The sequence below is a fragment of the Mus musculus genome, chromosome 8 (genome assembly GCF_000001635.26).
Source record: "Mus musculus strain C57BL/6J chromosome 8, GRCm38.p6 C57BL/6J".
NCBI classification, from domain to species: Eukaryota; Metazoa; Chordata; class Mammalia; order Rodentia; family Muridae; genus Mus; species Mus musculus.
The window spans coordinates 39,765,409-39,787,338 of NC_000074.6; the positions used below are offsets into that span (position 1 = coordinate 39,765,409).

The 21,930-nt window shown below is 34.8% G+C and overlaps 1 pseudogene; it reads right to left on the bottom strand.

The window, feature by feature from the left end:
• The window catches only part of Gm2033, a 48,522-nt pseudogene extending 46,785 nt beyond the window's left edge, over positions 1–1,737 (bottom strand).
• Positions 1,738–21,930: the final 20,193 nt, after the last annotated feature.

Sequence of the window (21,930 nt, forward strand, 5' to 3'; positions counted from 1 at the left end):
TGAAGGCAAAGAGACAATGGGTGTGTGGCTTGTAAAATCTCAAAAGGGAAATGTCTTTAGTGATGTCTTCTTTATGAATAGTTCTCAAGGATGTGACAAAAATATATACTGAAATACTATTCAAACTGGACAGACATGAATGAGCATTTACAGGATGAGGAATATCACAGATAGACTCACAGAAGTAAACAATATATTTTTCTGAGGAAAATAAAATATCTGATAGGAATGAAGAATGACATTTTAAGATACAGTGGGTCAATGTTGTGACCTTAGAATATAATTTAGTCCTACAAAAGAATTCTATTTTTTTAATTTTATGTATAGGATATAAAATGGGTTGAAATGAGAACTATAACTATGATGTTATTGTATGCTTCTATTTTTAACACATTAAATAAATAACTCTAGTTGACTCATGTATTCAAGAATTGTGCTGTAAAGCATATAACTCTCTTCTTTTCTAGCTTGTAACTATTCCAGGTCAAGTGGATACTGAGAATAGCTTCAAGCAGCATGGCAGTTCTTATGTTTATCCATAGCACAGTGTCCAAAGAACCCGATTCCTTGCAATTTCTTCCTCCTTACTTCCAAACTGACTCTTCCTAGAACGCTTCCTATTCACATAAACCCTAACATAACATACCTCTGTCTAAGACAGACTTCAGAAAATTAAATATATTTGATAGCTATGGGAACTACATAAAAAAGACTTATTTTGAAGGCAATTTTCTAAATGACTGATAACAGAAATCACCCATTTATTTCTCTGAAGCTACATTAGAAACTTACGTCAAGTTCAGATGATTCATGATTGTCATCATTCAGAGATCTTTTAGAATCATTTACAAATTGTGTGGCTTTGATATGTTCCTTCTTAATTGTGGACCCTAAAAAGAAGTCGTTTAGAAAGTAAAGGAATGCCATTGATGTTTAGAATAATGTAAACTAGGGAGTTCAATTTTCTGTCTAGTAGAAATCTTATTTAAAACTAGCTTTGTCTGTACAACAATAGGATTTAAGACATATGTAAATGTACTTGAAAACCCAATGCCACCAGACACAGTATTTACTTTATATGAAGGCAAGGATCAGATCAGACATGGTCCTGACCTTGGCATCCTGCTGTCAAGGAATGTGTGTCTGAAAGCAGTTTGATGACTTGGATGGGGTTTGTTTATATGACTGAAAGTCTCCTGGGAGAGGTATTGCAGTCCACGAAAGAATGAGAGAATCTTCTAGTTATGCCATTAATTTAGAATTGATTGCTTCATAATCCTAAAGAAGAACTGTAAGTCCTCACAGTTAATAGTTTCATTGGCCACACCTTCTCCTTGACATTATTCTTACATGAATGTAAGGAAATTTGGAGAAAAAATTAAAATAATCTGTTTTGAAATTATTGGAACAAAAGTAAAACAACTTTAAGTGGTCTGGTTTTGTTTTTTGTTCGTTTCTTTTTTTTTCAGGGGGGGTGTTTTTTGGTTTTGTTTTTTAATTAAGGGAGGCATCCAGCATCCTGACAAAGACAGCAAACTATAGCTTTACTTTGTGGAGTAGGGTGGGGCCAGGACATCTCATGAGATGTGAGCTTGTTCCAGAAAGACCGGCAGATCAGAGGTGATAGATCCCGGACTCTGGTCATGTACTGTGTATAACAAACTTTTCTGACCTTGCCACATGAGAAACATGGTACAAAAGTGATTTGTGTGACTCACTTGAGCCCGGAGACCTCATTCGGTACAGGCGAGAAGGGAGGGCAGGAGAATTCAAGATTAACATAACCTCTGTGAAGCTTGAGCTGTGAAGAGATGTTCTGTTTGTCATCTAATCACAGTGATTTGAATAATCATTTTCACTCTTGTTCTCTGGGGCTTCTTTATATTTCCCCGAAGCGGTCTCTGCTATGATTGAAAATGGTTTAGGACACGAAATGGCTTAAATACTTAAACTTCATTAACTTACTGCTTATCTCTCATTTTCTTGTTTTTAGATGATCTCATGCCAAGGCTTGATTTCCTAAGTCTGATGCTTATTAATCATGAAACAAAAACTGAAGGCCTCTATGATATAATAATTCTCTAAAAGGTAGTATGAGAATCATTCATATTTGCTTTCCTTTAACTTCCAGTGAGGTAGAAGACCAAAGGATATGGATATATATGAATCTTCAGAATTTGTTGAAGGCTTCTAGAGAGACATTTTGGCTGCAGTAAATTCCTGAAGCAAACATCACAAATTCTTGGTAAAGTGTGCTTCTTTCTAACATCACATTTAAGTCACAATATTCTTCATGTAATGAGTGAAGCAAAAAAACATGGAATTTACCCAACACACTTTATGCACAATTTGTCATTAGTCTTATATCATGCCTTTTAATCATTGATATTTTCAATCCCAAAAATTGAATAAAATTTGATAATAATAGCAAAATTTTATCATGTTTATGGCAAATACTGTACTACCAGGTTAGTATACATATTACATTTGAATCATGCAAGCCCACTGGTTTCATTGATAAATAAGGCACAAACAACAAGAAGGATTGAGTTAGTAACACAGTATTCCTGTATTGGACTAAAAATTACTGATCTACAACTTTTTATTCTTTTTCAACTCATTATTTATTAAATACTATCCTTCTCATTAAACATTACTCGTAAAATTATATCACTCTCAAGTTCATTTCTCATTCTAACTGCTCATTCTAAGAGAGATAATAATATATAAAATTGCCTCATCAATATTGGTATAAAATAGAATCCGAGAAAAAGACGAATTTTATAGAAGGCATTCTGCCATTCTTCTTTTTTTTTTTTTAACAACTCTGTGACATAAAAAACTGCGTTAAACATTTGGAAAACATATTTAGCAAGAACTAGGAGTGAGAGTCATCTTTCAGTCCTCTCCGTGGTTGTCATACTTCTAAATTCTTGCACTCTGTCTCCTGTGACCGGATTATGGATTTTTGGTAAGTCATAGCTAGAACATATATTCAAGAAAAGCATTTAAAGAGATAGAGGACACAAAGAAGTTCTTATACATTTTGCCGGTTAGTGATGTGAGTACATATCATAACCATGCAAACAGAAAACAACTTCATGAACAGGATCTCTAAAAAACACAAAGAAGGGTATCTGTAAATGCCATTGAGACACAGTGCAAATGACAGACTCCCTTTTAAATATGGGCAGGCATAGACAACAAGACCCTTCATTCAACACATGTATGTCACTACATTGATGACAATACAATGACTTGTTCTGCTGTTACATACACTAATGAAAGGGGTGGGCTGGTGGTTACTCTACTTCATGGAAATAGTAATGGAGACATGCAGAAAGTAGCCTGATCTTTTAATTAAAGGAAGTCCTCTTACTTTTAAAGATCCATAACCAAGCCTCCTTATTATAAACACGAAAAACATAAAATATTTATTCATTTGGCAAGGTAAGAATATTGCGCCCAACCTACTAATGTAATGCTTAGTGAAAAAGGTTATGTGATGGCAAAAAACGCATGATCTAGATATTTTCTCCATATCTTCAATGCTTTCTCCATTACATTTCCAAAGCTTTTACATAACCAGGTTTTGTTTGCATCACTGATTTTCAATATTTTAATTTTGTTAAATATTTTTCATATAAAATAGTTTTATGTAATTGTGTCTTCAAAATGAGATTGCATCATAACTATTTTGTTTTGGCCTTTTCTATTGCTTTTTTAAATGCCTTCACAATCGTTATATGGTACCAAATAATTCTTGACAATTATACCACAAGAAGATACCTTATAAATATTAAAGAGATCACAAAATTAAGCCTCCTAAGTTAATTACTAGTATTTTGTGAAAAAAAAAGACAGTCATATCAATGAAGCTAATGTCATTCTTAGATCAAAAAGCATACTTATTTTTCTCAGGAGTTACTGAGAAAATGAATCATGGATTCTTTTCCAAAAGTAATATTTTTATCCTAATGCATTGAACATAAGTATCATTCTTTATATGTATAAGCAGTGTGCAATTATTTTGGGATAGACATGCTAAGTATATACTTCTAAGAAGTATATCAACAAACATCTTCTTAGTCACAAACAAACATTGCTGAAATTCTCTAGTTTTTGTGTTTTTATACTATTCAATCACATTGCAGATGTGATTTGAAGAAAGCATATTTCAATAAAAACATCTTCTTGGCAAATTCTACTTATTTCATAAATAGTAAATATGGTGATAAGTCAAAGGGTGTCATACTAAAGTGTAAACACTTTTACTTGACTAGTGCAAACATGGTTTAACTTGTATCTTGTGTGATACTAATTATAATGCACTTAAAGAGCTTATGAAAAGTTTTGACATAATAAAACTGAGAAAGCTGATTTGTCTGAGTTCACATTTACCTTGTCTCTGAAGGGAACAATAGTGGATAGAAATCTATCTGATTTTGTTATAGGGCATGAGACTGTTCGTCTTCAGCGTTTTGTCAATGAATGCAGAGTACTTTTCTTAAGAATAAGTTGAGTAAGAGTGACTGTCTGGGCATGATTGAAGTAAAGCATGCACGTGAAGGGACCTGAAGAACCACATCTCTACTAACTGTCTGAAAATCGTCTATACTGGGTGAAGATCTAGAGTGAGGGATATTTATCTCTGGTATTCATGACCAGTGGTCTGGTTCAGAGCTACAACTATAATAAAGACATACACCACCCAGTATTTTCATTGCCATGAACTGATGATATATTCTAAAATAAAATGAGCAGATATTGTTAAGGTCTTTATGTTGTTTTCTGTGTGTTCCTGACCTGCTAGAAGAGCACCCAGCTACATTGGAAAGAAAAGTTTTTCTTTTATGCAATGTTTTGCTAATCTTGCTAAACACCACAAACATAAAACCCAAATAACTACACTGAAGTCTGAGATATTTCTTCTTCATTCTTTATTGAAAAATGAAATAAAGCTACAGGCAGCAGAGATAATCAACATGGAATCACCAATGAATTTAAATTTGCTTAAATTTAAATTTATTAGGTTATTTAAATCTTCCAGCTCGTGTTTCAATATACATAAAACAGCAATTTGTAATGCTTACTGAGATTTGCAGTTTGTATTCTTTCATCAGAATCAGTGTATGACACTAAAATTTAAATATAGTCATAAAATTTTTCACCTTTTAAAGTATCTGGTTCCTCAAATTGCAACATTCTCTAAGGAAATAGGTCAATAATGTGTAAAGGAGCTGAATGAAGACACAGGCTAAAACAGTTTATCATGTACATTCTCACCTATCTCCATGAGCATTCCATACTCTTAGCTTATCTAATTTCTCAGGTGGCACTTATAACTATTTAAATCCCATATAGAGATATTTTGAGCTATTATGACTCTCTTAAAGATGTAAATTTGCTGAAAATATCTAAAACTCTACCTTCTTCTGTGAGAAAAATTATGAAATATAGAGTTAAAGAAATTATTTCATCCAAGAAGTAATTGTAGGCATAGAAAAGGAAATGCCATTATCAGGTAGTAAATAAAGAAATAAAATAATATGGGCCTATAATCCAGATTTCACAACAGCATCTTAAATCTTACATGCCAGCCATGTGTGTTCTCTTTAGTAATATTCTTGTAAAATGAGGTGATATAATTTGATTTCACTAGGGCTCATCTCTATACTTCTCAATGTGGAATTATTAAATACATATGTCTTAAAACACAAGTAGATACTCAAGTTCTGTAAATGAGAAAGCTATCAATAAACCATATCATATCTTGTCATTATAATTTGCTGAGATAAATGGTAAAGATCGTCTATTCCTAATTTTGCATATCATTCTCTTTGATGATTAGCTAGACCAGCAGGCCTTGAATTCATAGAGAACTATCAGGTCTACCTCTGCTTATGGAGTGCTGCTATGCAGAACATGGGTTGCACCTTTAATCTGAAATATTTTCTGATCAAGCTCATGTCTGCTGTCAGTGACCATGACTGAGAATGATTACGTCATCCTTCTCTCTCTTTACTAACACAATTAAATAGTCGTTGTAAAAAGAATGATAGTAGGCTCATTCTTTTTACCTTTCCTGGGAACACATTGTACATCACAATAGGCTCATAGATTATAGGGAATATGAGCTCATTTGTGAATCAAGAAAACAAAACTTTAAAATTATATAAAATCATTGGCATGTTGTTTTGATGCATGCAAATTTATTTTTTTTAAAGATAAAGCTATCACTGTACTTATTGAGTTAGCTTTGTAAGATGTGGTTTTCTTGGAATTGATATTTTTATTTAGTATATCATTTATAGTATTACATAAAGACTACACTATTTACACCATTTTTATACATTCCTGATCTTCCTCAAAATCTTCCAGGCTCCTCTACCTTCATGACCAGAAATAAATAAATGAAGAGAGAGAAAGGAAAATGAAAAAAATTTCAAATTTCACTTATGAATATTGACATAAAAATACTCAGATTACAAAATACTCCGATGCTGGCAAGGATGTGGAGAAAGTGAAATGCTCCTCCATTGTTGGTAGGATTGCAAACTGGTACAACCACTCTGAAAATCAATCTGGTGATTCCTCAGAAAATTGAAAATAGTTCTTCTATCTGAAGACCCAGATACACCACTCCTGGGTATAAATCCAAAAAATGCTCTACCATATCACAAAGACAAGTGCTCCACTATATTCATACCAGCCTTATTTATAGTAAACAGAAGCTGGAAACAACCCAGATTTCCCTCAATGGAAGAATGGATACAGAAAATATGGGACATTTAGACAATAGAATACTACTCAGCTATGACAAACAAGGACATCATGAATTTTGCAGGCAAATGGATGGAACTGAAAAATATTATCCTGAGTGACTTAATCCAGACCCAAAAGACATGCATAATATTTACTTACTGATAAGTAGATATTAGCCAAAACATTCAGAATACCCATGATACAACTCAGACCATATGAAGCTTTACAAGAAAGAAGGCCCAAGTATGTATGCTTCAATACCACTTAAAAGGGGGAGCAAAATAATTACGAGAGGCAGAGGGAGGGAGGGACGTGGGTCAGAGTTAGGAAGTAAAGGAAAAAACAGGGACAGGATCAGGTATATAGAGAGACAGAGTAGAAGTCAAGAGGACCCAGAGAATGAATAGAAATATACAGCAGAATGCGGTGGAGAACAGGGGAGGGGAACCACTCAAAATTCCAGGCACAAGTTATGTAAGAGGCTCCCAGGACCCAATAGGGATGATCTTGGCCAAAATGCACAGCAGTGGGAGATGGATCCTGAAGAGTACACCTCCAGTAGATATACAGGGCCCCAGTGGAGGTATGGGGCCACCCAACAATCAAAGTTTTTTTTACCCAGAATTGCTCCTGTCTAAAGGAAATGCAGGGACAAAAATTGGAGCAGAGACTGAAGAAAAGGTCATCCAGAGACACACCCCCTGGGCAACTTGGGGTCCATCCCATGTGTAGACACCAATCCCCAATACTATTACTAATGCCAAGATATACTTGCAAACAGGAGCCTGGCATGGCTGTCCTCTGAGAAGCTTTACAAGTATCTGTCTAATACAGATGCAGATACTCACAGCCAACCATTGTACTAAGCCCAGGAACCCAAATTCAAGAGTTAGGGGAAGGGCTGAAGAGGATTGTAACCCCATAGGAAGTTCAACAGTATCAATTAAACTGGACCCCTCCAAGTTCCCAGAGGCTAAGTCACCAATGAAAGGGCAGACATGGGCTGATCCGTGGCCCCCTAATACATATGTAACCGAGGACTGCCTTGTCTGGCCTTTGTGGGAGAGGATGTGTTTGGTCTTGTAGAGATTTGATGCCTCAGAGAACAGTGATGCTAGCGAGGTCTGGTGGGTGTTTGGGGGAGTACCCTCTTAGAGACAAAGAGGAGAAGGGGCATGGTGGGGGACTGGGAAGAGGGGCAACATTTGAAATGTAAATAAATAAAATAATTAATAAAAAGGCAGTGGAAGTCAAGAACTGACAATCTAAGGTTGCCCTGTAACTTTCACACAGGTTCCAAAGCATGCACATACATGCACACCCAGGTGCACACAGGAACACACACACTTACACATGGGTTAATAGTTGTGCCAATATCCCAGTGTTAACATGCTTTTTAATGCATGCAACAGGACTATTTCTGGGTTTTCATTCAGCTGGAACCATAAAAGTGATTCTTCCCATAATGTCAAGAAAACATAGCATATGCCTGTTCCTATGTAAGCATGTAATTTCCAGAACATATCCATTGTCTCTTCTAAAAAGCTGTGTGGGACTGAATCTCATCAATCCTTCCTTTATGTGATAATCAAGAGAAGAAAGCATTACTTATTAAGGCTTTTCTGAATGGGCGGCTTTGCATCAAGGTTAATTCTGTTATGTCTAATTTATTCCTTTACTATTTATGTCAAAACTATAATGTTTATAAAATTCATGGAGTTTCCCCTTTTCTGCTTTTTCCCACTAAAGTATGATGAGTCCTATACATCCATTTGGTTTTCAAAACACACATTTTTTTTCCATGCACCATGAATTAAATAATGTGATTTGGCCACAACAGATCCTCAAAATCAACAAGAGGAGAGAGATGGTACCAGACAGATTCTCAATAAACTTTTTGGAATAATATGGGCTCATATTGCCAAGATTTGCAAATACCCTAAAGTCCATATAAGAATTTGTGGCAATTCCGAAATAGATATGTATTATCTTCATATCATTTTCCATAATTATTCAGAGCCCTCAGGATGCTCATAGAGAATTCATGTCATCCTTTTTCTATCTCATAAGATAAAAAATATCTTAATATGTTCCCCTTCAGAATCTCAATTTGTTTAACTTTGAATATGTAAAAGAGTTGAGGCTAGTTTGCATTATGAATTATTTCTTTTTCAGATCAAAAAAATATGGCTTAGAATGGGTGTTTGGAGGGAATGGGTGAGCTATGCACATGTTTTCTTTTCATTAACCAGATAACATGTGCTCAATCCACTTGCTGCAAGATGTCTGCCTCTGTCTCTTATTCTTTCTGACAAGCTTATTTCTCATAACATTTGAAGAAATATATCTCAAATTGCAGAAAACACTTTTTCCTGAAAAGGTAAACTCGTGATATTCTATATTCAGAATAGACTATATTCATATGTGAGACATAACTATTTAGTAATTGTCTTTTAAAAACACTCTGCAAAGACATCATTTGTAATCAGTTTGTGAGAGTGAACTCTTTGAAAATTCAAGAAAGCATGCTGTCACTTGTTTTCCAGTTCTGAACTATTTTCCCTCGTAAAGAACATATGCTTGCCACGTGTGGGATAATCAGAGACATTGAATGAGTACTCACCAACACTGTTTAAGACACATGTCATCATTTTCCTACTGGCCTCGATCTACCTCCTCTGCTCTTTATCTTTCACTATTTTTTAAATTATCTTTTATCATTTTTTATAGTCCACTTGTTATCCCCTCCTGTTCTACCCTCTGACAGATCTGCATTTCATTCCTCCTGCTCTGTCTCCAAGTGGATTTCCCCACCCCGACAGGCCTTCCTATTCCATGGGATCTCAAGTCTCTAGTGGGTTAGGCACATCTTTCCCCACCGAGGCCAAACCAAGCAGTCCTCTGCTGTGTGTGTGTCAGGGGACCAACTAGTGTATGCCGGTTGGTGGCTCAGTATCTGAGAGATCTCAGGAGTCCAGGTAAGTTGAAACTGCTGGCTTCCTATGGGTTCATGCTCATCCTTAGCTTCTCCCAACCTTTCTCTAATTTGATCAAGGAGTATCCGGCTAGATATATCTATCTTCTTCTGTCTCAATCAGCTGCTTGTTTGGCCTCTCAGAGGGCAACCATGCTAGGCTCCTGTGTGTAAGTCATAGCATCAGTAATAGTGTCAGGCTTTGGAGCTTCCCCTTCACTTCATTTTTACTGTCATTTTGGTTTGGATTTTTGATTTTGAGTCAGAATCCCATGTGACTCTGGTTGATTCTGAACTCATTGTGCAACTGGATATAACCCTGAGTTCCTCTTCTGCCTCTGCCTCAGCCTCCACCTCCACCTCCGCCTCTGCCTTCTGAATTTTGGGATTACAAGTAAGTGACAGCAGGGTGGGGGAGGGTATAGGGAACTTTTGAGATAGCATTTGAAATGTAAATAAAGAAAATACCTAATTGGAAAAAAAAAAACAAAAAAAAACCAAAAAACCAAGTATGTGACACCGTGTCCAGCCTCAATTTTCTTTAGAACAGGATTAGCTATTCGCACTGATCCCCCCTTCACCTTTATTTTTAGAGTACAATTTATCAATGATTCTCATATCCTCAGTATTTTAGCAGTCCTGAAGGTATAGGTAGAAAGAAACAATAAACTCAGAAGCAAGGACTAAATGTGAGGGGACAATCCAGATTGTATAATGATATCAAATTATATTTGGCTCCTCACTGAGCAAAGCACCTTAGAAACAACATTCTAAAACTTACTGTTTGGAAATGTAATATAAGCTAGTGTTTTTACATTCTCCTATGTCAATAGGTAAAGTGCTGAGAAACAGGTAGCTTTGGAAAACACTCTTCTAGTAGTCCATGGTAGACTGTTATAAATCATCTAACTAATCAAAAAAGAAAAAAACCACAGCATAAGTCTATTAACATGGTTCATAATGATTATGAAAGGTTTATTTTAAGAGTGGTAGAATACGGGTTGGCTCTGTAACTGAATATATGGTTTTAAAGGTTCGGGTAATTAGTATTAGTCGTCAAGGCAACGATCTCATCAAGACAAAGATCAAATGGGTGAGCCAAATACAACCGCTTTACAAAAGAAATGGTGTCTTAGTCAGGGTTTCACTGCTGTGAACAGACACCATGACCAAGGCAAGTCTTATAAAACACAACATTTAATTGGGGCTGGCTTACAGGTTCAGAGGTTCAGTCCATTATCATCAAGGTGGGAGCCTGGCAGTAACCAGGCAGGCATGGCACAGGCAGATCTGAGAGTTCTACACCTTCATCCAAAGGCTGCTAGTGGAAGACTGACTTCCAGGTGACTAGGGTGAGGATCTTATACCCACACCCACAGTGACACACCCATTCCAACCAGGTCACACCTATTCCAACAAGGCCACACCTTCAGATGGTGCCACTCCCTGGTCCAAGGATATATAAACCATCACAAATGGGTTTCCATGATTTCTGTTCATAAACCTCACATTGAGCAAAGGAAGCCACAGTAAACCTGAGAGAGGCAAAGGGGAGATTCTCTAATTAAAAAAAAAGTTCTTCTCAACAATGGACACTGTAATTATGATACATAGTGGCTCATGAGTTAAATGGATGGACAGGGTAACTATAGAAAAATAAGCACTAAAAGTCTCCTTAAATGTCCAAAGTCTAATTGTTCAGAAAGATTAATTTTAATTTATATTTGATACTAATTATTTATTTGAACAGCAATAGAGGATGGATTAAAAAGGCTTCGACACTATTGTGGATGCCAACAAGTACTTGCTGACAGGAGTCCAATATAGCTGTCCCCTGAGAGGCTCTGCCAGTGCCTGCCAAATACAGAGGTGTATGCTCTCAGCCAACCATTGGACTAAACACAGGGTCCCCAAATGGAGGAACTAGAGAAAGGACAGAAGAAGCTGAAGGAGTTTGCAGCCCCATAGGAGGAACAACAATATGAACCAACAGGTACCCCCAGAGCTCCCAGGGCCTAAACCACCAACCAAAGAGTTCACATGGAGAGACCCATGGCTGTATAAGTAGCAGAGGATAGCTTGGTTGGTCATCAGTGTGAGGAGAGGCCCTTGGTCCTGTGAAGGCTAGATGCCCTAGTGTAGGGGAATGCCAGGACAGGGAAGCAGAAGTGGGTGGGTTAGTGAGCAGGGGGAGGGGAGGTGGGATAAGGGTTTTTTGGAAAGTAAAGGAGATAACATTTGAAATGTAAATAAAGAAACTAGTTAAAAGAAATAAAAGGCTTTGATATTTTTATTAGTTTTATTTATCTCTGTCTGTCTGTATGTTTGGTCACATGTATATTATGATCTGTATGCTGAGTTTAAAGAACAAGTTTTAGGAGTGAGTTTTCTCCTTCTACCATGTAGAGCCAAGGTATTGAATTCAACTCACCAGGCTTGGTGACCACAAACCTGGTGAGCCATTTCACAGGCCCCCAAAGACATTTTATTGTTGTTTTGTGTTTTTGCTATATGCTTAACTTAAATAACAATTTCCAGATAAGAGATCTCAGAAGAAGGCGTTCATTATAAACCAATGAGTATTGAAAGTTAACTAAGCCAAGGCTGTTCTAAGTCATAGGTATCTCTTTGGAGGATAGGTAAGCCTGTTAATAATCTTATATTAGTTAAATGAAGTGCTCATTCTTTAGTTTATATCTTTATATATAAACTATAATATATAATATGTATATAATATATATAATTGAAATATAGAATGTACTATAATATATAAACATAATATATAGAATATTATCTATTGATTATATGTTATATTATTATATACTATATATTAATAATACATTAACGTGCAATTTTATATAATATGCATGTAAATATATATTTACTTCATAGTCACATGGCATTTCTTGTCAGATATTGCCTTGGGAATATATGTATCTTGTTTCTACTTACTTTGTCATGAGCACTTGTGTCACTTCAGAGAAATCATTTGAAATGGATTCGTATTGCTTTCGTGACACAAAAAATTAAATTGGTTATATATGGCAAGATATTGCTCTCAACTCTCATCACTTACACTTGAAATCCTTCCTACAAAGATAAAAACACAAAGGAAATAAAATGGACTAAGTAGTGACAACCCAGAACCAACCTTTGACCTATAGCCTTTAATGTAAACCTGGATGTAGTGGGATTGAATCATTCTTTAAATACATTAAACTCTAATTTTTCTATAGTTTCCCACAATGTCACCTGAATTTGTGTTTAACAAAACAGGAGGACATTATCAAAACTGCATTCATAACTTACTAATACTAGGCAACAGACAGATGCGCTAGCTTATGGTTATAATCTCAGCATTTGGACAAGCCAAGGCAGGAAAATTTAGAATTCAAAGCCAGACTGAGCTTCTAACACAATATACAGTCTCAAGACATAAAAGTCTGTAGTCAGGGATATGATTAATCAATGTGAAAGCATGGGGACATAAGTTTAATCTCAAATAAACACAAAAAAAAAAAACCAAGGGTGGCAATAAGTGCCCAGAAACCTAGCTCTGGAGCAATATAGACAAGCTAAACCCTGGAGCTCACCAGCTAGCCAACATATCCAAATTGTTTACCTCTAGGTTCAATGAGAGACCAGAGGGCAACAATAAGGTAGAGAACAGCCAAGAAAGATGCCCAACGTTGCCTGTGGCTCCTATGTGCACATGCACATACACATAAATCTATGCCATTCACATACATGCAAACAAACCAAAAAACAAGTCCAAATTTCACACTGTCAATGGACCAGAACACAGTCATAGATGAACACCCTAACTCATATTATAGGTCTTTTTATCTATGTTTGAATGCTTTTCTGTATACACAGTCAATACACTATTTATAAATTTGAAACTGTATCTCGTGTGGATGTTAGTGTCTGCCCAATTCTATCGGCTGATATCAAATTTTTTGTACAAAGACTCTTCTTGTTGGAAATGTTTTAATTAGCAGGTAAGTTCCTTGTTCCTTCATAGAGTACAAATGATGCCCACTTAAGCTTGTAAAATTATTTTGTGCTCTTACAGAGAAAGTTGTGTGTTTTAGGAGAAAGAGCACTTCTGTGAATTGGAAAGCTTCTGGACTGATCCTGAATTTATTGCCCACATGCTGTTTGGTGTTACTATCAAAGTTCCCACAATGTCAAATTACTCACATGTGAAATGAGTTTCTCTACCTCACCCCCAGTATAAGTTTACCAAGAATGATGTGAAAATGAATCAGAGGAGTCTTTAATCTCTTTATTGCTGCTTTAGGAAATACATTTTCAAATGAATAAATCATAGTTACAATGCTTTGTTCATGGCCTCAAAATAATACTTTCAACTTAATGATTTCAAAAGGAGCAATCAGATTCAATCACCCTGTGGAAGAAGGCAATGGCCACGAACTTCAGCACCATGTGATGCGTTCTCTGTAGACACAAGACTGCTCACTAGCCTGCTGTTCCCACTGTGATGCAGAATAAAACGCACACAGCTGCTCCTCTGCAGCGAAATGAAGATATCCATATTAAGCAAGCACAATTGAGCAGATGATGATTATTCTCAAAAGAACAAAACAACACCTTGCTTTGCTGGAAGTCGGGATACAGATGGTACAAAGCTCTGCAGCGTATCACAGGAAATAAGGCTTTATGGAGAAATTCACTGATTTAACATGACACATTAAGAATGTATGCACTTGAAAACACAATAAAGACACTGATTAGGATGATCATTTTAGCATAAGAGAAGTACCATTATAATTCCAAACAATATCAGAGTGTAATAAAAACTGTACTCATGTAAACAAATATGACTTCAAGTTAGTTGTAGCAAGAGGACCCAGAACACACAGCAAATCCGATACAGCCTTGCTTTATGAACAACTCAAAGCAAATATCCTCATAATTCAAAAATCAGAAAGCACTGAAATATGGTGTTGTATTTGAAATACAGTTAATCAACCTGGTAGTTTTATTTCACTGGGTTCTTAGAGTCCAATATTCTGAAATGAACCACTCTGGTAATATTTTTTAAAACATAGAAGTAGGCAAATTTCAGAGTACAATACTATACTTAGGACATGGAATAACAAGGGATCCTAAATCCTTCTTTGACATTCTTGCACCACTTTGCAGTGCATGTGTCTGAACAAGCCAGTTAGTGAAAGATGTGAGATCTACCAGCCCACGTTTCTGTCTTGGATTTGGTATGGGAACTCTTCAACCCTGAGTAAGGCAGGAGTTCTCACCGCAGATGGTAAAACTGTTACCAACAAACTTCCGACTTCAAACCTACACGTATTTAAACTTTCCTGAAAATGCAATGTTCATTGAGTTGATCATATAAAGAAAGAATCAAATACATTTTAAAAATTAATACTAAATACTTTTGTTGTTGGAAACTTGTCAATTTCTGTGTTCCTAAAATATTAAATTTACAAAATGCTTGTGAGTTTTCATAAAACACATACAGCTTTCAGACAAACATTGACAGTCATGAAGTCATATATTGCAGAAATTCTTAAAACTGCCAAGCCAACCAAACAACTCTGTTCCTTCCTTTTAAGTCACAAGAACATTTTGGTTAAATAAATAATTCTTTTGAGACTATGTATTATCATTCAGATCAATAATCTATATCTTCTTATCAGTATTTCATCAACTCAATATAATTGTTTAAAGTGTTCCTTCATATGGTAACTCTCTAAATAATACTAAAATGTAGAAAAACAAACTGTTTTAAGCAAGTTAACCTTGAGTAAATACTTATTTTGTACTGAGAATAATAGAAATTGTTTTGGTTTTGATGGTGCCATAATTTCTCATAACAACTTCAAGATCCCAACATTTTGGGTTATATGGTGTCATGGTTCATGCCAAGGATATTAAATAGCATAATGAAGGAGAGGGGTCTCTTACTTGTGGGAATTATCTTGATTATGTTTACTGAGGTAGGAAGGGTACAAAGATGGTTCAGGGATGAAGAGCATGCACTATTCATGCAGAGAGTTGAGTTTAGTTTCTATCATTTATAGCTCCAGGAAGCTCAAAATTGCCTGTACTTACAGCTCCTTAGCATCAAAGACCCTCCCTCTTCTGACCTTTCCCACTCTCCTGGAATCCATATTCATTTGTGACTCCCTCAACACACAGTAACACAACATTCATTTCTTTAGACAGAGTATAAGTAGCTCCGTCAAGCTCATGCTGCCTTGACTTTGCTAGCATCATAGACTAAACCTTGAGCTGTGAACTTACATAACCCCACTTCCTCTATTACTTTTGTCAAGATATTTTATTACAGAGGTAAGAGAGAAATTAAGACTTTCAGGCAACACAAAGATGTGGGATAGAAGAAATGGCTACTCTCCACTGCAGCCTAACTCTAGCTGCAGAAGGAGCCCATATGCTTTTGCTCTCCAGCTTTAGAATATGATACTTGGTTTGGGAAAAGGCAAGTAAATCAACTGAGTTGTATCCCACACGCTATGTGATGATGAGAATTTATGTTTCTGTAGCCATGGGTCACCGTCCAAGGAATCTGAACTTAAATGGCGAGCACTTAAAAAACCATTGACATTTACCAAGAGGAAAAGAGAAATAATGAAACAGAGGTTTAAGTGACTCATCAGGCAAGCTTAAATTCAGAAGTCCTCCCTGTTGTATAAAGGAATTGGCAGTGAAGAGAAGATGGAAAGAAGAGTTAAGAAATGTGAAACTTGAAAAATAAATGGCTGAGATGAAGCAAGCATTTAGTGTTGAAGGAGAAGTATTAGAAAAAGGATGAAGTCTGACAATGTTGGTGTTGGCAGACTAGCCAGTGTCTGTCATTTGAGACAGTTAACATCACTAGCAACTCAATCTGTAAGGAGCTAATAATGACTTTGATTTTATGTTTTTAAACAAAACTTTAAGCATTGAATATTGCAGAGCTCTGAAGATAAAATAACAAGTTTCTACCTAATGTCCTTTTCTGAACCATGATTAAGAGGAGAATAAAGCAAATTTTCGAAAACTATACTATGTGGAAGTTTCCAATATGTCAACAAACTTCATATTTAGCGTCAGCAACATAAAAGGATGGGGTTATTGATCTAAGAAATAAGATCCATATAAACTTGGATACCATCCCAGAAAAGACATTTGTCACTGCAATATGCTGAAGGAAAATGTGAAATGTTTTAAGTAGAAAAACTATGTGAGTACTTCATATCATATAAACAATTTCTCCATCTGTGAGCCTTAATCTGCCAAACCAAATGATCTCAGATAATTTTTTAAAAACACAAGGAGAATACCATTAAGAATATATTTTATTATACACAATTATGCATATTTAAGTATGCCTTAATACATATTCATCATATGTAAGCTATACATAAGTTTTCATGCACGAATGCATGTATTTGTATGCTGTCTTCAATATTTGTTCTATGTGTTCTTTTTTAAATTACTTTATTTAAATCTCTTATTTTTTGAGATGATATTTATATCGCTTCACCTTCCCTTTCCTTTCTCCAAAGTATGCAATACATCCTCTTTGTTCTCTTTCAAACAAATGCTCTCTTCTTTCATTAATTATTACATTTATATGTAGTTATTACATTTATGCTTATAAGTACATGCATATATATGTGTACACACACACACACACACACACACACACACACATATATATATATATATATATATATATCATTCCATACAATGCCCCTTATATGTAAGTTTTTATGGCTGCCCATTTGATATTGAATAAACAGTTTGTATTCTTGTCTATAGAAAGGCTTTCTCTTGCTCTCAGAATTCTTTAGTTTCCTTTTTAGTTATTTATTCTGAAATTTTTCTCCTGTAGGGTTATGTCTCACTCATTAATAGTTTTAACTCCCCTTTAAATAAGTATTTTATGACCCAAACTGATTTTCCCTTTCCTGCCTTCCACTATCTTATTTAATAACTTCTTGTTTTTTGAGAAATATAGTTGGATTATTACCATAAATATAATCAAGTCTTTTGCTCCTAAATTTGTACCTTGACTAATATATTGGGGATCTTAAGGTAGTACCTATAAGAGAACAGGTTTTATAGTGCATGCCTTATATAGTTTTTAGTTTAGCTGTCATAAAACAAAGAATATTTACATGTTATGCATATGTATGCATATATGCATGTATACACATCTATTCTTTCCTATATTCTTATCACATATGAACATATAAGCCTCTGTATAACATATATATTATATAAATATGTATATATGCTGTTAAGATGTATGATGTCTTTATCTGAACAAATACATTTATATAATACTTTGATATATTTTTTTCTCAAAATCTGCTCATCAATTTGACATGTTTGACATGGTTCAAGTGGGAAATGTTCTGTTTTAGAAGAAAAAAGGTAATTACTAAAATGTCTGCAGGTCCCACGCTCAGTTGCAGGCCTGGAAAACATGTGTGGGTGTGCATTTTGTGGATTGTTCTTTGACTAAAAGACTGGGATTACATAAAGTTAAAATATTTTTTTCATTTTTTTAAATATTTTTTATTACATATTTTCCTCAATTACATATCCAATGCTATCCCAAAAGTCCCCCATAACCCCCCACACTTCCCTACCCGCCCATTCCCATTTTTTTGGCCCTGGCGTTCCCCTGTACTGGGGCATATACAGTTTGCGTGTCCAATGGGCCTTTCTTTCCAGTGATGGCCGACTAGGCCATCTTTGCTCATTTGTTTTTATTATATTGGAAACAGGGCTGGCCTTGAATTCCCAGTAATCTAGCTGCTTCTGCCTCTCAAATGCTAGGATTAAAGTTATGTGTCACTGTATAAAACTAAGAGAATAAGGCTTGTAGCTTGGGGAATAACTATATAATAACAAACACAGAGCAAACCAACAGCCATTCACAATGCCACGTTCCAATTAGCTTACTCAGGTGAGAATATTGCTTCTTCTCCAAGAGAAGAGAATATTGCTGTCACCAAGGGAAACAAGGATCTTTGGATCTGTTTATATTATATTAGTAAATCATGCCAAATGTTTAAAGTTGAACAATATACAACACTGACATATTATTTGTTGCATCTAAAATATTTTTTATTTTCAATAATAACAGATTAATAGTGAAATCTCTTTTAGTCTGGTAATTTTCAGAAATTAGCAGAAAATTTCTGCTCCTTATTCATTTTTGATCTCTTAGTGATAGAGATAAATCAGATTCAAATTTTTTATTAGTAATTTCTCACTTGGATAAATTTAGGTGATTTTCTACCATAGGCAGTATCATCTATACTAAGTAGAAATTTTCTCATTCATTTTAATTTAATTTTATGGGAAGAAACATGACATATGTTTTCATATTTGTTTGAAATTAAACCATTAATAAGTTACAAGCTACATAAGCACTGAAATTATCACATTAAATTTTCAAAAATACCCCACAGTCATCTGAAAAAATTTTCCTGCCTTTACTGGCTATATTCCCCAGAATAAATTAGGCAAAAGAAAGTAATGTTTAGAGTAACGTTTTAATTTTACAAAGATGTCAGGACTTTCTAGATACATTTTAGCCAACATCATAAAGGAATTAGAAAACATACATGCTAAGATCAAAAATAAAATATTTTGGAAGGAACCAAAACCCATGCTGCCTTAAATATAGTTGTACATGCTATTTAAAATTATTAAAAATGAAATAAAGCAATAAAACAGAAAGTCCTGGTAACTCTTATTTACCAGACATGACTAGCAGTACAGTTTCACAAAATGGGATGAGAGAGTCAGTGACTGATGTTGCTGAGATGTTTCCAAATAGATTATTTTCTTGATTCATCTAAAACAATGTAAGGTAGTTACATTGTTTTCCTTCTCATGGGCAGGACTAGAACATCAACTTGTAGTATGAATATGTTAGTGATTATGAACCTGGTGTATAATTGTGCTAGAAATCTTAATTTTGGTAAAAGATAAAGGAAACAAAATGGTAGCCTTTTCATTTATCAGCTACCGAGTGTATTCATGGAAAAACAATGATATTAGTACACATTTTCTGAATAATATGGCATGATTTTTCCCTTTAACCTCATGAAATCACTTGATAATGGATTTCTTTAATTTTTTTCTACATTACTCATTTCAAAGTACAAGTAAATCAAGATTGAAATTAGTGTTAAATTTGTACAATATCATAAGCATCTTGTGAGTTCAGTTACTAGCATTCTTTTTTTTCTTGAAAATTGCTACAAATTTTATTAGACATCTATGCAAATTATTATCAGGATAAGAAAAACATTATAATAAATATTCAAACTTCATATCAGTATGCAGCCTATTAAGAAAAGTATTAAAATTCATTGCATAGTATTTACCTATAATTTTTGAAACAATAAAAATAACTTAATTCTGTGAAATAGGTAGACATCTTTTAACGATGAAAAATTTCCATAGTTTAGTAGTGTAGTTTATCATACTGGATTTGAGCAACACAAAATATAAAGGTAAGTAATTACTTGAATATTATTTTTTATATTATCTTGTTAATTTGTGCTGCTCCATCATGATGGTAATTTAGTTCACAGTAGAAATAGTTAATGAGCTCCAAGTTTTATATGCATTAAGAACATTTATTAATAAATCATATCTGAAAAATTAATATAGTTTAAAATATATTTCATCAACATGGCAAGACTAAATTTAATGGCAGAAACCTTCAAGAATGAAAAAAAGGAAGAAATTCAAAGATTTCCTTTAAAAATTTGCATTCATATGCTGCAAGCCCTTTTTTAGTGAGATTTTCTGTTTGAGCATTCCCAATATATGTGTTTTGCTCAACTCTGCCATATGTTCTCCCCCTCGCTTCTCTCTGTGCCCCTCGCTCTTTTGCTTCCACACTTCATGTGCTCTCATAAGCACTCAGTCAGCCTAGCACTGCGTGTGTATGATGGGTGTAGGAATAGTTATGTTGTGCTTTACTCATAATCTTCCAGGTATTGGATCCATACAGAAAACTGACACCCCACAGCCAAGGTTATAAAAACAAACCCAGACATTGTAGAACAAAAGTAGGGTGGCCTGGCTCACTATGTGAACCTAGAAAATCCATGTCAAACCAGTGACTTCACTAGAAAAGGACACTCCAGAATCACAATCCTCAAATAAAATCTACCATATTTAAAATGCTATTCACAATTGCCTAAGATTTGTCTCAGAAATATAAGTTAGATATAACACTGGAAAATATTTCAATGTTATTTAAGGTATAGTTGACTCTCTGGACCCAAGGGGCCTGGGTCTGTACACATAAGCAATCACAGAACAAAAACACTTATGAAAAAACAACTGCAGCCATTCTGAAAACATACATCTTTTCCTGTTATTATTCCATAAGTAGTGCACCACCAGAATTATTTCCATACTATTTATACTGTGTAATGGACTTATTACAGTATCAAAGCATCTATTATAATGGACTAGAATTTATATTATATTTTATGTATTTTAATGATTGAAAACTTCAAACTTAACTATAACTGTGGCATAGTTTTCTTTATAATGTTTCTATGATTACCATTTGCAATAGATTTTTTTACTCTTTCTATTTTAAGAGAAATTTATGACTTGTTCTGGTTCTATATTAAAGTTTTATATCTTGTCTTTTTTAACAGAGTTTGTTTCAGAGTTGTGTATATTAGTTTTCTATTGCTGTGATAACATACCTCTGACAAAATGCAACTTAAAGAAAAGAGAGTTTACTTAGTTTAGGGTTGCAAAGGGTTAGGTGACCATGATAGTGGGGAGCCACGGCAGCTGGAGCAGGAAGGTCAAAGCTTACATCTTCAACAACACAAGCAAAGAGAGGGAAATCAAAGTGAGTCTATTTTCTAGTTCCATCCATTTGCCTGTGAGTTTCATGAAATCACTGTTTTTGATAGTTGTGTAGTATTCCATTGTGTAAATGTAGTTGAGGAATAGTGCCAACCCACCCACCTCAAAATTTTTAACCCAGAAATGTTTTAGTCCAAAAGAAAGACAGGGACAAAACGTGGAACAGAAACTGAAGGAAAGACCATCCAAAGAACAACTGACCTAGAGATCCATTCCATCTGCTGACACCAAACCCCCATACTATTGCTGATATCAAGCCAAAAATTATGTTAGTT